Below are 12,894 nucleotides of genomic sequence, written 5' to 3'. Positions count from 1 at the left end.
AGGAGTTTCCACATACAAATCCTGGATTTTACCAAGTGTGGGCCCATGTATGCGGAAATCGTCAACGCCGGGTACATGCAAGGTTAGACAAACCTTACATCACACTTGTACACATATGTTAGGGACAAATGCAAGTTTTCAAGCGATTCCGACGCTCCGGTGATCTGTATCTTGGGAAACCCTAGGGCGGGGACCCCGAGATCTACCCCTATAGCTTTTTTCGTGCGAGGGTTCACCAATGGATTTTTTTAATTTCTTTGCTTTGTTTAGGACATATGCACATGGAAACCATAGGTTTGGAATGAAATAGGCCCCGGATGAGCCGTAGCAGGAGTTTCCAGCGATTCGGACGCTCCGGTGGTTTGTATCTAGGGAAACCCTAGGGGCGGGGACCCGCAAATCTACCCCTAGGGTTAGGGTTAGGGTTAAAGTTAGGGTTAGCAATGGACTTTTTTCCTTTGTTTTAGGACATATGTACATCGATAGCAGATGTTGGGCCTACTGGATCCCGTCGACCCGTCTACGAAGAGCGTCGCGTGGGGGAACTGCGTAAACCATCGACCATTTTTTTCTTTTAAAAAGTAACTATTTTTACATAATTCATACTAGTACATAAATAAAACAAACATAATATAAAGTTAATGACCAAAAAGAAAAAAGAAAAAAAAATGTATGCCGAGGGTGGCCGTCGGCATAGGTGGGTGATGCCCTATGCCGAGGGTGGCCCTCGGCGCCTCGCCGACGCCGTGGCCGGGCCGTCACGGCCGGAGCGGGACCGGAGCAGATGCTCGTGCTACGCCGACGGCCTTGGGTACGCCGAGGGTGGCCGTCGGCGTATCCGTCTCTACGCCGAGGGGATGTCTACGCCGAGGGGCTCTTTGGGCCGCTGCCCTGGACCGGACGTACGCCGACGGCCCCGACATTTGGCCGTCGGCGTACGCCACGGCCGTCGGCGCATCGCGCCATTCCTGTAGTGTGGGCGCAATGCCATCCACGATAACCTCTCCCACGCGCCGTCCTCGCGCATGGAGGTTGTTATTTCGTCGAACACCTTCAACGCAACACTGCTCCCGGATTTTCTAGCGTCTTTGGCACCATACGGTTCCTTAACCTGTCAAGGAACTCCCTCTTCGATGGTGTCGGGTCAATATCTCGCGGCCTATCCACACGGCCTTGAGTCTATCACCCGCAATTGCCGGTCGGTGCCATTGGCGTCGCCCAACTCGATTTGTGTCACGACCTGATTACCCAATCTCCATAAGCAGGACAACAGCATGTGGTTGGCGCCATCCATGATGCTGTGGGGCACATCGATTATGGGTACGTACGGTTAAGGGGAAGAATATGAAGGTCACAGTTGCTAACAAAAAAATATAAGGGGTTTTTCGCAAATTGAAACAGTGCCACATGTTAGCACCGGAGAGGTTTGGACCTATTTTGCACATATAGGACAAGTTAGTGTACTGGTTCACCCAGGGCCGGTCCATACATATTTAGGGCCTGGGGCGAGACAATAAAAAAGGACCCTTGAAGCTATAACATTGCTCGCTCATTCGCCACACCCTCTTCTCTTCTCCTAATATGCTTAACACTATTAACACTCTATGAGATTCGGTGAAACGTGAAGAACTGACAAACCTATATAACGCAGAATTAGAAATGTGGAGCGGTCAACGCTAGGGATCCACGCTAATTAACAACGAATAATATGAGGGCCGAGATTAGGGAAGGAAGGGAGACGTACCATCTCTGATGCGGTGATGCCTAAAATGACTACAACTTTGAGAATGGGAAGAGCAATTGTTGGGGAACAAAATATTGTCGTTTGTCTTCATTAATGGCAGCAACAAGCTCGAAATTGGGGCCGACAGCGCTATTATCTAAACTTGGAGAAGTTTGGGTAGCTACGGAGAAGACGAGTTGACAACTTTGAGTACAGACTACAAACTACAAACGAATCATGGGAGCTTATCGATCATATAGATTTTTGGTAGTACCGATCCCTCGGTGCTAGATACATACGGGGTGGTCATGGGCCATCTTTCTCTTCTCCTAATTTCTCTTCTCTCTTGTTTTTTAGTCTTGTTATTGTAATATAGAAATATTCTCGTAGTGAAGAACTACCTGGACCGGGGCCCCTACCTCGCGAGGGCCCGGGGCGGTCGCCCCTTTGCCCCCCCCCCCTTGTGGGCCGGCCCTGGGTTCACCCCAATTTTTAAGTTCTTGTACTAATTTACACCCACCGTACAAGTTGTTGTATCTCCAGTGTTTTTTTTTTTTGAGATGTTGTATCTCCAGTGTTATTACCTCTTCTTTTGCATGTAGGTTCCTCTCTTAGGAAAACACAACACCTCCATCTATCCTAATTTTCCGCCCACTCCAGAGTGGATTGTGCTGCATGCACCCATCCATGATGTAGTGGGCCAGCCCAGTAGAGTCTATTGTGGGTGATTTGTTCTGTTTTTGTTTTATTTTTTCCTATTTGCTTTTCTTTTTTTCCTTTTTTGATTTATTTTTCCTTTCCTTTTGTTATATTTTATTTATTTTTTCTTTTCTTTTCTTTTCTTTCCTTTCTTTCTTTTCTTTTATTTTTTATTTTGTTTCCTTTTTCGTTTTCTATTGGTTTTTGTTTTACATTAAACAAATTTTATATTGTGGAAAAAATCAATAGTTTTCTCTTGTTTAAATAAGATATATATTTTTTTGACTTTTTTAAATAACATAAATGTTCATGTTCAAAAAATGTCAAATAAAATAATTGTTTTTATTTGTAAACCGTTCAAGTGAAATATTTTTCTTAGAAAAATGTTCTTTATAAAAAATCGTTCAATTAACATGAAATGTCCTTATTTTAGAACCGTTCAAATGGGATGGAAGCTTGGGATGGATATTCATGATTGTTGATTATTGTACTACGCAGGGGAAACATTGTGTTGAGGGCTTGCGTTGTTTGTCGACTTATATAGTGGTTAATCACATTACGTAAGTTAGTTTTGGTACTTTCATTGTGTTTGGTTTACCTTTTAGGGGAATTTACAAAATTACTTTCTAGGGAGGGAAAATTGACTTGTCTTGTTGGTAACTTCTTTTGAGTGATATTCGTGGGCACCTTCTTTTTTTTAACAATGTTTGGCCAATAAGAGAGTTAAGAATAAACTTTGTTGAGGGACACAACATAGCTTATTTTATCGAGAGAGGATGTTTGGAGCACGAGTGACATGGAGCCCATTTTTTTGAACAAATCAAAAATGGTGTTTTGAAGTTTAAAAAAATTCGAGCAAAGATCCTGTAGGCAGGGAAAAATATAGGGTGTGTTTGGCAGGTCGGCTCTACTCAGAATTTCCCTCCTCACCCGACTATTGGTTGTTTGTTAGGTCGGCTCACGTGCCTCCACCCTGCCCAGGAGATACGAAAAAAGGCGCTCCGCCCTGCCCAGCAGCGAAGTGGAAATCGAGCTTCGCTCGTGAACTCGGTCGAGCGCGCCCCGAAAACAGAGACCCGAGCCTCCCGAAAATATCTCCGCGCATCCAGCTCCAGAGGGGTAGACCTCTTCCCGTCACCCCAACCCCTTCCCCACGACCAGACCATCTTTCTCCTGCGAGTCGCCAAAAATCGCCGCCGCCGTTCGCCGCCAAGGACGCCGCCTCCCCCGCCTCCCCGAGACACCAGCCTAGGTCCTCGAGATCTCGCGCTCGTCTCTGCCTCCCGCGAGACCCGCCGCTCCTCCCAGGGCGCCCTCGAGATCCAGATCGAGCTGCCATGGAGCAGGCGAAGCTCGACCGTGGTAGCCGTCCTTGATGGTTGAGGCGGCCCTCCTGGAGCTCGCACGGGCCTCCTCCTCCAACGCCTGGTCTTGAGCAGCAGCAGTACAACACGAGTCCAGCCCTAGCAGCTCCATCGATCTGCACTTCTCCGAGCTGCTCGTCTCCGAGTCGATCGTCTCCGGCCGGATCTGCACGAGCTGTGAAGGTAGTATCATATCCTGCTTATTACAGAAAAAGTGATGTCATTCCTTGCATTTTTTTCCCCAATAATATTGCAGCAGTAAGGAACATTTGTGTGGGCAATGAACTATTATGATAATTGCAGCACTACAAACTTGTTCTGCTCGTGGGCAGTAAGATGAATTGTTGTTTTTATTTGTGATAGATGGATGATTTGGCAAGAAAGCGGCGCCAACTTATCGTGCAAGCAGCCGGCATCGCAGCTGTATTGGGTGCATACATGATCTTTATCTCAAGGAGAGCTAGGAAACAAACTCCATTGTTAACAATGAGTTGTAGGATTGATATGGATACTGCTAAGGACTCAAACCTGAGATATATATATCATTCTATTGACATAAATTGCTCAAATCAGCTAAGGATGAAAAGAGCTCCTTTTTTTTCGTTTGTGCAATTTGTTTAGAGAGAGAAATCTATTGCAAGATAGTATTCATATCTATATAGAGGAACAAGTAGCCATGTTTCTCCTAGTAGTTGGTCACAACACAAGGTTTAGAGCTTTACAACCAATTTTTAGGAGATCTACTGAAGTAATCAGTAGGTACTTTAAGGCAGTGCTATATGCTGTTGGAGAGTTGCGGGCTGAGATGATCCGTCCTCCCTCCACTCATATCCACCCTAAAATTGAGGAAAACAGCCGCTTCAATCCTTACTTCAAGGTACGGATGCAACTACTCCTTCCCCTTCTTCTGGCTCCAACAAGAAGAGAAAGAGGGCTTCTATGATGAGTGATGAAGATACAATTCAGGTTAACAACATGTCTGATGCATTGCGGGTTGTGGCTGGTGCTATCAATAACACATGCCATGCTGAAACACACCCAGATTTGTGCAAAACTATTATGGACCTTCCTGGTTTTGAAATGGATCAAAAGCTGGCTGTTTTAGATTATCTGACAGAGCATAAGGGTAAAGGTCTAAATTTTATGAAAATGGAAGATAATGTTCGTGAAGCAGCATTCAAGCGCATCATAGCCAAGAATCCTGATCTTGTTTGACTTCTTAAACGTGGATGCAATATCTATTTTGTAATGCTAATGAGAACATGTATTATGCAATATTATGGACAAAGACTTTGTAATATTGGTCTGCATGCTGAATCATCTTTTATGTACTATGGATGTTGCACGTATGTACCTTGGAGTGTGTATGTACGTATTTACTAAAATGTATTCATTTTGGTGCCAGTCTCACTAACTTAGAGAGAAGGTAACCACATCTAACTCAAACAGTCTACCAAACAACATCTCAGTCCAACACATCTCAACAGACCCAGGCTAACAAACAACATCTCTGCTCAACATGTCTCTGCTGACCCGGGCTACCAAACATATAAGAGAATATCAGCTCAACTCAGCTAAGAACAGCTTGTATGAGGAGAGATGGAAAATCTGAGTAGCCCCGGGCTACCAAACACACCCATAATATACCAATGTGAAAAAAATCACAACTTGAAATATCCTGTATTTTGGGCTGCACAAAAATAATAAAATCTGACATCCAAAGTAGTGAAAAATGCATAATTTCAAACTTCCAAATCATGTCATATTTTATCATTTCCATTAATACAATAATTTAAGATATTTCAGGTTGAGATTTTGTATGTTGGTAGAGTACACCATTATCTATGCCTAGAATGTTTTTAAAAATTTTAAAAAACTTGGAAATTGTGTTTTCAGTTTTTTTTAATAAAAAGGTCTCCATGTCGCCGGAGCTCTAAAGTATTTTTTTTCGCAACTTTTCCTGAAAACAACTTCAGTGAAAAGGGTGCTGACAGATGCCAATGGTTCCTCTCTTGTCCTCCATGTTTTGCTATGGCTAGCTGCTAGTACATACTTCATTTGTTCACACTCAAAAAGTTGATATTTGTTGGGAGTGTGCCGCACGAGGGAAACATACATACAGGACCTTGAAAAGCAAGCTACGACTTTTTGGTGTGTGATGATGAAGAACCATGCAAGGGGCACGTAACGCGGGGCATGTAGCATGTCTGTTGGTACACTGTCACTGTCCTTGCTCGGGCAGCTTATAACTAGTGATTACGCAAGCAAGCTTCACGTCTGGTCTGGAGTCCAGAGTCCAGACAAGTGGACTAGAAAATTTGTGGTTCCTAGCTCCGGTAGTTCCGAGTTGTGCCTATCACCCGGCCCAATTAGTTGTTTCACTGCCTGCGACGAAAATCTAGAGCGCGTAATGTCATTTTCTTCATAGCTTACAGCGACGCCATTTTGGTTCTATATAGGGTATTCATTCATACATACTTTCCATGTGAACAACCGCGTGACTGATATTGACACGAACGTGAAAGGTGTAGCACATGTCGTGACATGATAGCCAATACTTACCTCATAGTTACATTCATAATTCATACTTTAAAGTTAAAAAAATCTGAAACAGGATTTTAGAGGTAGCCAATGATGTGTACTATACACATGCAAAATCACAATGTGAACCACTTCGTAGTCTAGGCTAGACAAAAAAAGATAAAATATGAATTTTTTTATGGTGTAACCTAGAATATAAAGTAGTTTGTATTGATAATTAAAAGTTTATAGTATACATCATTGGCCATCTTTACTATTTTTTCAGGTTTCTTTGAAACTTTAAAATATGATTTCTAAATGTCTCAAAGTAATGGATTATATGTAGCCCAGTTTCCGTTTAGCGACTTTCAGTTTTGAGTTTCTCGTTCTAACATACTGCTCTCTAGAACATCTTATAATTCGGTACGAAGGAAGTACACATCAGTGGAAACCACAGAGGATGGGCACAACAAGGTGGTAGAATCTGACGCTGCCTAAATGTTACTCCGCGGATTTTTGTGACCTTGGTGGTAGTGACTATTTTTACTCACTCCTATCAATGCACACACGCATATCACGCCCCTCTAAGCACATCTGAGAGACCGAGTATGAGAAACTGATCTGACAGTTTTGAGTTTGGCGAAACCACCATATACGCCTCGTCATCGGCATGGGCGTTGCCTCAAACTGAAAGAATGTTCCGCTTTTTTTATTAGACGCCAAAGCATCAAACCTGGGTTTGATCCGTGATGGGCCAAGGGTTTCACTGCCCTCCTAACCATCCAACCAGAACCACAAATTGGTTATGAATTGTGACTGTTTTAAAAACTTCAGCCGGATATCAACTCGTGATTTGGAGAGTTGGTTCTGCAATGTACGCATCAAACTTATCTCACAATGGGTTCAAGTTCTAAAACTTACACACGGTTTAGAATCTACAACATACTTTCTCATTTTCATATTTTTGAGAAGCAAAAAAGAGGTGTTTTATATTATTTGAAAATGACTACATGAGTAATATTCAACTTAATATTATGTACATCCTGTTTTCAGATTATAAAAAATATATAAATATTTTTTTACGATCTAGAAATTCTTGTGCACTAAGAGCTATATTCATTACTCAGATTTCTAAAAGGAATCGGGTCAAGATTTTCCTATCGGAGGGCAACAAGAGATCTCAAGGGAGTTAGTTGGGCAAGAAGTGAGCACAAATCACTTGGTTAGGGAAGTGGGCGTACACCCCATCCACCTAGGTTTAAATTCCCACAGAGCAAATTTAAGTTCAAGGTAAGGAATTAACATGGCCAAGGTTCTTTATTGGAAAGCAACAAGAGATCCGGTTATTGCCAACCATTTACTTTAAATCTCGATATTTTATCGCTTAGAAAACTTTAAGGGATTTTGTGTTCATTTTTACGAGAAAAATTAAAATATTTACGTGAATAAGCTGATGTCCAAATGGTCAGTAGAACTTCCTTTTAGAGAGTGTGTGTAAAAAATGGAGAAAAGTAGAAAAGGGGTCCAAACTCGATCCGATGTTTTGCCACGATCATATAACCAAGCGCCATCGTAAAACTCTTTGCATACGATTTCCCTTTGTCGCGTTCGATCGCGCGAGCGATCGATTCTTTGCCGCGACAGCGCTAGCTAATAACGTGTTCAGTTACCGCTTGGCCTGGTCTAAATTTAATTCTGCCCTCCATGTGCCCACTTGGTCCAGCATTAAATGCATGCATATGATCGAATAATTGCTCGCGAGGCTTCCCTTTCTTCTTTCTTTACTATTTTCCATTTCCCTGCTGTTACGTAGCGTTAGTACTCCTGCTGATTTGCTTTTTTTTTTCAGTTCCCTTTGTTGGTAGTTCTAAAAATAAAATAGGGGAACGGGGACAACATGATGGATTTTTTTTTGCAATTCCCTTTTATCAACTCCCTTTATTTTTTTCTTTTTATTACTCTATATCAAAATTTATATTAGTTGGACTATTTTTTTCAATTCCCTTTAACTTTTGTTTTTATTACTTTGTATCAAAATTTATATTAGTTGGACTATTATTTTCAATTCCCTTTTTCGGGCCAATGATTTTTAAAGGGGATTTAACGGGTGGGAAAACCACTTGCAACTCAAATAAACTACCACTTGCAACTCACATTAATGATTATTTCACTATAATGAACCAACACTTTTAAAATTTCTTTTATTTGAATTACATTGTGGCCTACAAATTTATTGCTAAATTATTCTAATTGAAATTTTCATTTTTTGATTGGTAGTTTTTGTATGTACCATTGATAAATATTGGGGCAGGGGGTTGATAAATTGTGAGCCAAAAAAGTCACCAAAATATTCTAAATAAAAATAGCTTTTTTGGGTCGATAGTTTTTTAGGTTTACCGTTGATAAATAATGGGGCAGGGGGTTGATAAAGTGTGACACAAAAAAGTCCCAAGATATTCCAAATAAAATTAGCATTTTTGGGTGGATAATTTTTCATATTTACCTTTGATAAATAATAGACAGAGCGGTTGATAAATTGTGAGCTAAAAATGTTCCCAATATATTCTAAATTACATTAACTTTTTGGATCGATAACTTTTCATATTTACCATTGATAAATAACGGACGGAGGGGTTGATAAATTTGAGGGCTAAAAATGTTTTTAAAATATTATAAAAGAAATTAGCTTTTCGGGTTGATAACTCTTCACATTTGCCATTGCTAAATAACGAACATAGGGGTTGGTAAATTATAAGCTAAAAATATTCACAAAAGTATTCTAAATGAAATTAGCTTTTCGGATCGATAAATTTTCACATTTACCGTTGATAAATAATAGGCATAGTGGTTGATAAATTGTGAGCTAAAAATATTCCCATAATATTTCTAAGTTAAATTAGTTTTTCGGATAGATAATTTTTCGCATTTACCGTTGATAAATAACGGACAGAGGGGTTGATAAATTTTGAACTAATAATTTTTTTTTCAAGATATATCAACATAGATGTTAGTTTTATAGGTTTGCTTCGATAATAATTTATTGATGAAAATAAATCTTAAGTCGAAGTTACGTTTTGTGAATGAATTTTAGAATTAGAATAGATTGTCACTGACGTCTAATAGTTCGTGCATCATACTTCTTTTTTTAAGTGCATGCAAAGTTTGTCCATTATACATTTTACTATATAGATTAGATAGTATAAAAACAAATCGGCTCAGCTATTAGACTTGAAGTGGTACTAGCTCAACTGGTTAGCGTACTGTTGCGCGGGTAGATCGGCAGGTCATGGGTTCGAATCCTGTGAGATACAGCCGAGTTTTTGCCACCCCGCGCGGAAAGGAAACTGGGCCGGAAAGGGAATACCACTGGGCGGGCCACCGCGCGCGGGAATGCCAGAAAAGGAAATTCACCTGGTCGGAAATCGATCGCTCCCAGGCTGGCGGGCGGTCGAGCGCCAGGTAGGGTTGCCCCTTTGCATAGTAGGTACATAACCGAGTTTTGAACACCTAAACTCAAATTTATCCGCAGTATTTTGAACGATAAAAATATTTTACAAGCACTAACTTGAGCCCAAGTCTGGCCCGATGCCGGGCTTCCGGGCCATGTCTATCGGGCTGCCCAAGCCCAAGCATGCAGCGTTCAAAGCTAAATGGCAAAACAAAAGGAACAATAATTACACACCGCTAGCGACTCTGATCCATTTGAGGCTCCGTTTAATTGCTACCGGCCGGCCGTCGGGAAGAATGTGCTGGCAGCAAACACCGCGACGGCGATAGAAGAGGAGACAACGGACCAGAGCTAAGTTGTGCTTACGTCAATAGCGCGACGTCATCCGTGTGGACGTAATTCCTGACCTGTGCAACCAACGCTTGCACAATGAACAGTCTAGTCTGGTCCTGGCCCGTACTAGTGGTACAGCTTCGTTAGATTCCTAGGTTCACTGAAGTTGGGCATCAATTTTAATGACACGTTGACGCAGGACTTGGTGCGTGGAAGAAGTCCTGCCTACTGCCAGCCCGGGAGTTATGTAGAGCCTTCATATATACTACGTGACGACTTACGCCGGCAGGGGCGCCAGCACGGTCGTACGGGGGACGCCGGCAGAGAGCATCCTCTATTTAGGGATGTTATTTCCACACCGACGTCTTCATACGGTAGCCCCAATAGTAATTCAAACTTAAAATGATATTTTGAAAACGATATTCATAAGAAATTCAAACAATTTTTTTACAAAAATGACTCGAATTTAAACTAAAGAACTAAAAAAAATCTAGCGGCGACGTGTGCGTCGAAGGTGCTGAAGTCGAGGTTGTTTCCGGCATCGCCATCGTTGTTGGATGTCCCGAAGGACCAGTCGTCGTTGTCGTCGTCCTCCTCCTCCTTTGGCGCCGGTGGCTCGCAAGGTCCAGCGAGATCGACGAAGTTGGCGCCTAGCGGACCACACCGCCGCCCGCCGCGGGTCCATCGTCATCTGCTGGTAGTCCTCCTCGACGGAGCGGCCGACGATGAAGTTCTGGCTGGGGAACTCCTCCGAGTCGTTGCCACCATGGAGGGCCACCCTCGTCGCCGCTTCGGTTGACTCAGTTGACACGAGAATTCCGTTGCATCAGTTGACTCAGAATTATGTTCAACCGTAGAGAATTAGTCACGTCCGAAAGAAAATGGTACTGTAATGAGTGTACGCTAGTGTTGGTTTCTGGAACTAAAAACCCGACAATGACATGCGACTTAATTTATTTTAATTAATTTGGTACACTACATATTGGACGTGACACTGTTGAGCTAGACGTCGACGTGTGCTGCTTTTGCTCGGCGATTTGCACAAAAATAACCCAAAAGTGGAAAAAAAGCACAGACTGACCCTCCGGCGAAACTATTTCACTCATCTAACCCTTTTGTGTGGCGCCCCTCTCAGGGGCGCCACACATGCCCATGTGGCGCCCCTTCTGCCGGCGCCGCATACCCATCCGACGTGGCTCGTCGACGCCGAGCTGGCTAGCCGATCCGACGTGGCAGGACCGTGTGGCGCCGCTCCCGCCGGCGCCACACATTGAAGGTGTGGCGCCCGTGGCAAGGGCGCCACACATCCACTTAAGTTTGGGCCGCGCGCGCGCCCCCAGCCCGACCCTTTCTTCTTTCTTTCTCTTCTTCGCTCTTCAAGAACAGGAGGCGGCCGGCTCTCTCTCTCCCCCCTCCCCCCCCCACCAAATCCACCACCAAATCTTCAGATCTGTCCGTGGAGATCGTTCCCAACTCGTTCCTTGAGGTAATCCCCTCCGTTCCCCTTCTTTTCATCCATTGATTTTGTGTATTTGGTTGAATGTACATGTGAAACCCTAGATGTGGATTTGGTTGATTTGAGGGTGGAGATGGATTTGGTTGGATGTTAGGGTTGTTGAAGTAGGAGAAATGGTAGTGTGCTAGTTTGTATGGGTAGATTATGTTGATTATGGTAACTAATGAACACATGTGTGTATGTGTTGTTCCCATTATGCTAGGGGGATGGAAAGAATTGTTCATGTTCATCATGTGGACAAGGATGCTTACTTGAAGGGAAACATAGAGCCGGACCCGGAAGAGGTTGACTTGGTGTTTGACCTTAGACCTAGCTTTGCGGAGGTGGTAGCACAAGTTAGGGTTGATTTGAATTGGAATGAGCCAAATGATGGTGTTGAGCTAGAGGGAAGGCATAATGTGGGGTTTGGAATGCACACCCGTTGGAAGACAATGCGTATCAACTCCGAGCAACGTTGGTCCGTTTACAAGGAGACGGTGGCCGGGTCACAAGATAAGGCTTTGGAGTTGTTTGCAACCAAGACGGTTGATGCTCGTATCGAGCTTGACCTTAACCGGCCCTCCTCCCCCGTTCGAGAGAGGAGTCCACCACCCATGAGCCAAGAAGAAGCCACCCAATCTCCCATTGTCCAATCTCCAAGTGGAAGGGGGCATGGGAGGGCAATGAGAAGGAGGAGTCCGTTTGGGAGGAGGCGGTAAGGACGGTGCGGAAGAGGGAGAAGGAAGCACTTGAGAGGAAGAGGCGGGAGGAGATAGCTAAGAAGAAGGAGGAAGATGATCGTATGCAAAGGGGGTATGAGGAATACCTATTGCGCAACAAGAGGAGGAATGACAAGCGTGAAGGCCGAACGGGACCGCGAGGCACGGGCAAAATTCCTAAGGAGCTGCCAACTTGAGCAAATAGCGAGGGAGAGGGCCAATAGGATGCACCTAGAAGAGGTGGCTAGGGAGGTTGCACGCATCAAGGAGGAAAGAGCTCAAACGGAAGATGCAAAGACGGAGGAGCGCCACCACTTCTTCGATTCGGTCGTTCAGTTGGCTCGTGACATAAGGGAGAAGGAAGAATTGGCTGAAGAATCTAAGAAAAAGAAGGCGAGGGGGGAGGGAGCCTTTGCCACGCAATGATGTCCCTTTGGCTATGTTCTTGTTGTCGAACCTTTTATGTTGTGTGAACCTTGATCTTCTCGAACCTTCATGTCGTTGAACCTTATTGTAATTGGAACCTTGATGTCGTCGAACCTTATTTGTCATTTGAACCATTATGCTGTGTCCTTTGAACCTTCATGATCAGT

This window comes from Lolium rigidum, chromosome 5 (genome assembly GCF_022539505.1).
Source record: "Lolium rigidum isolate FL_2022 chromosome 5, APGP_CSIRO_Lrig_0.1, whole genome shotgun sequence".
Classification (NCBI taxonomy): Eukaryota; Viridiplantae; Streptophyta; class Magnoliopsida; order Poales; family Poaceae; genus Lolium; species Lolium rigidum.
The sequence above is the reverse complement of the archived record's forward strand: the minus strand, read 5'-3'. Positions refer to the sequence as shown.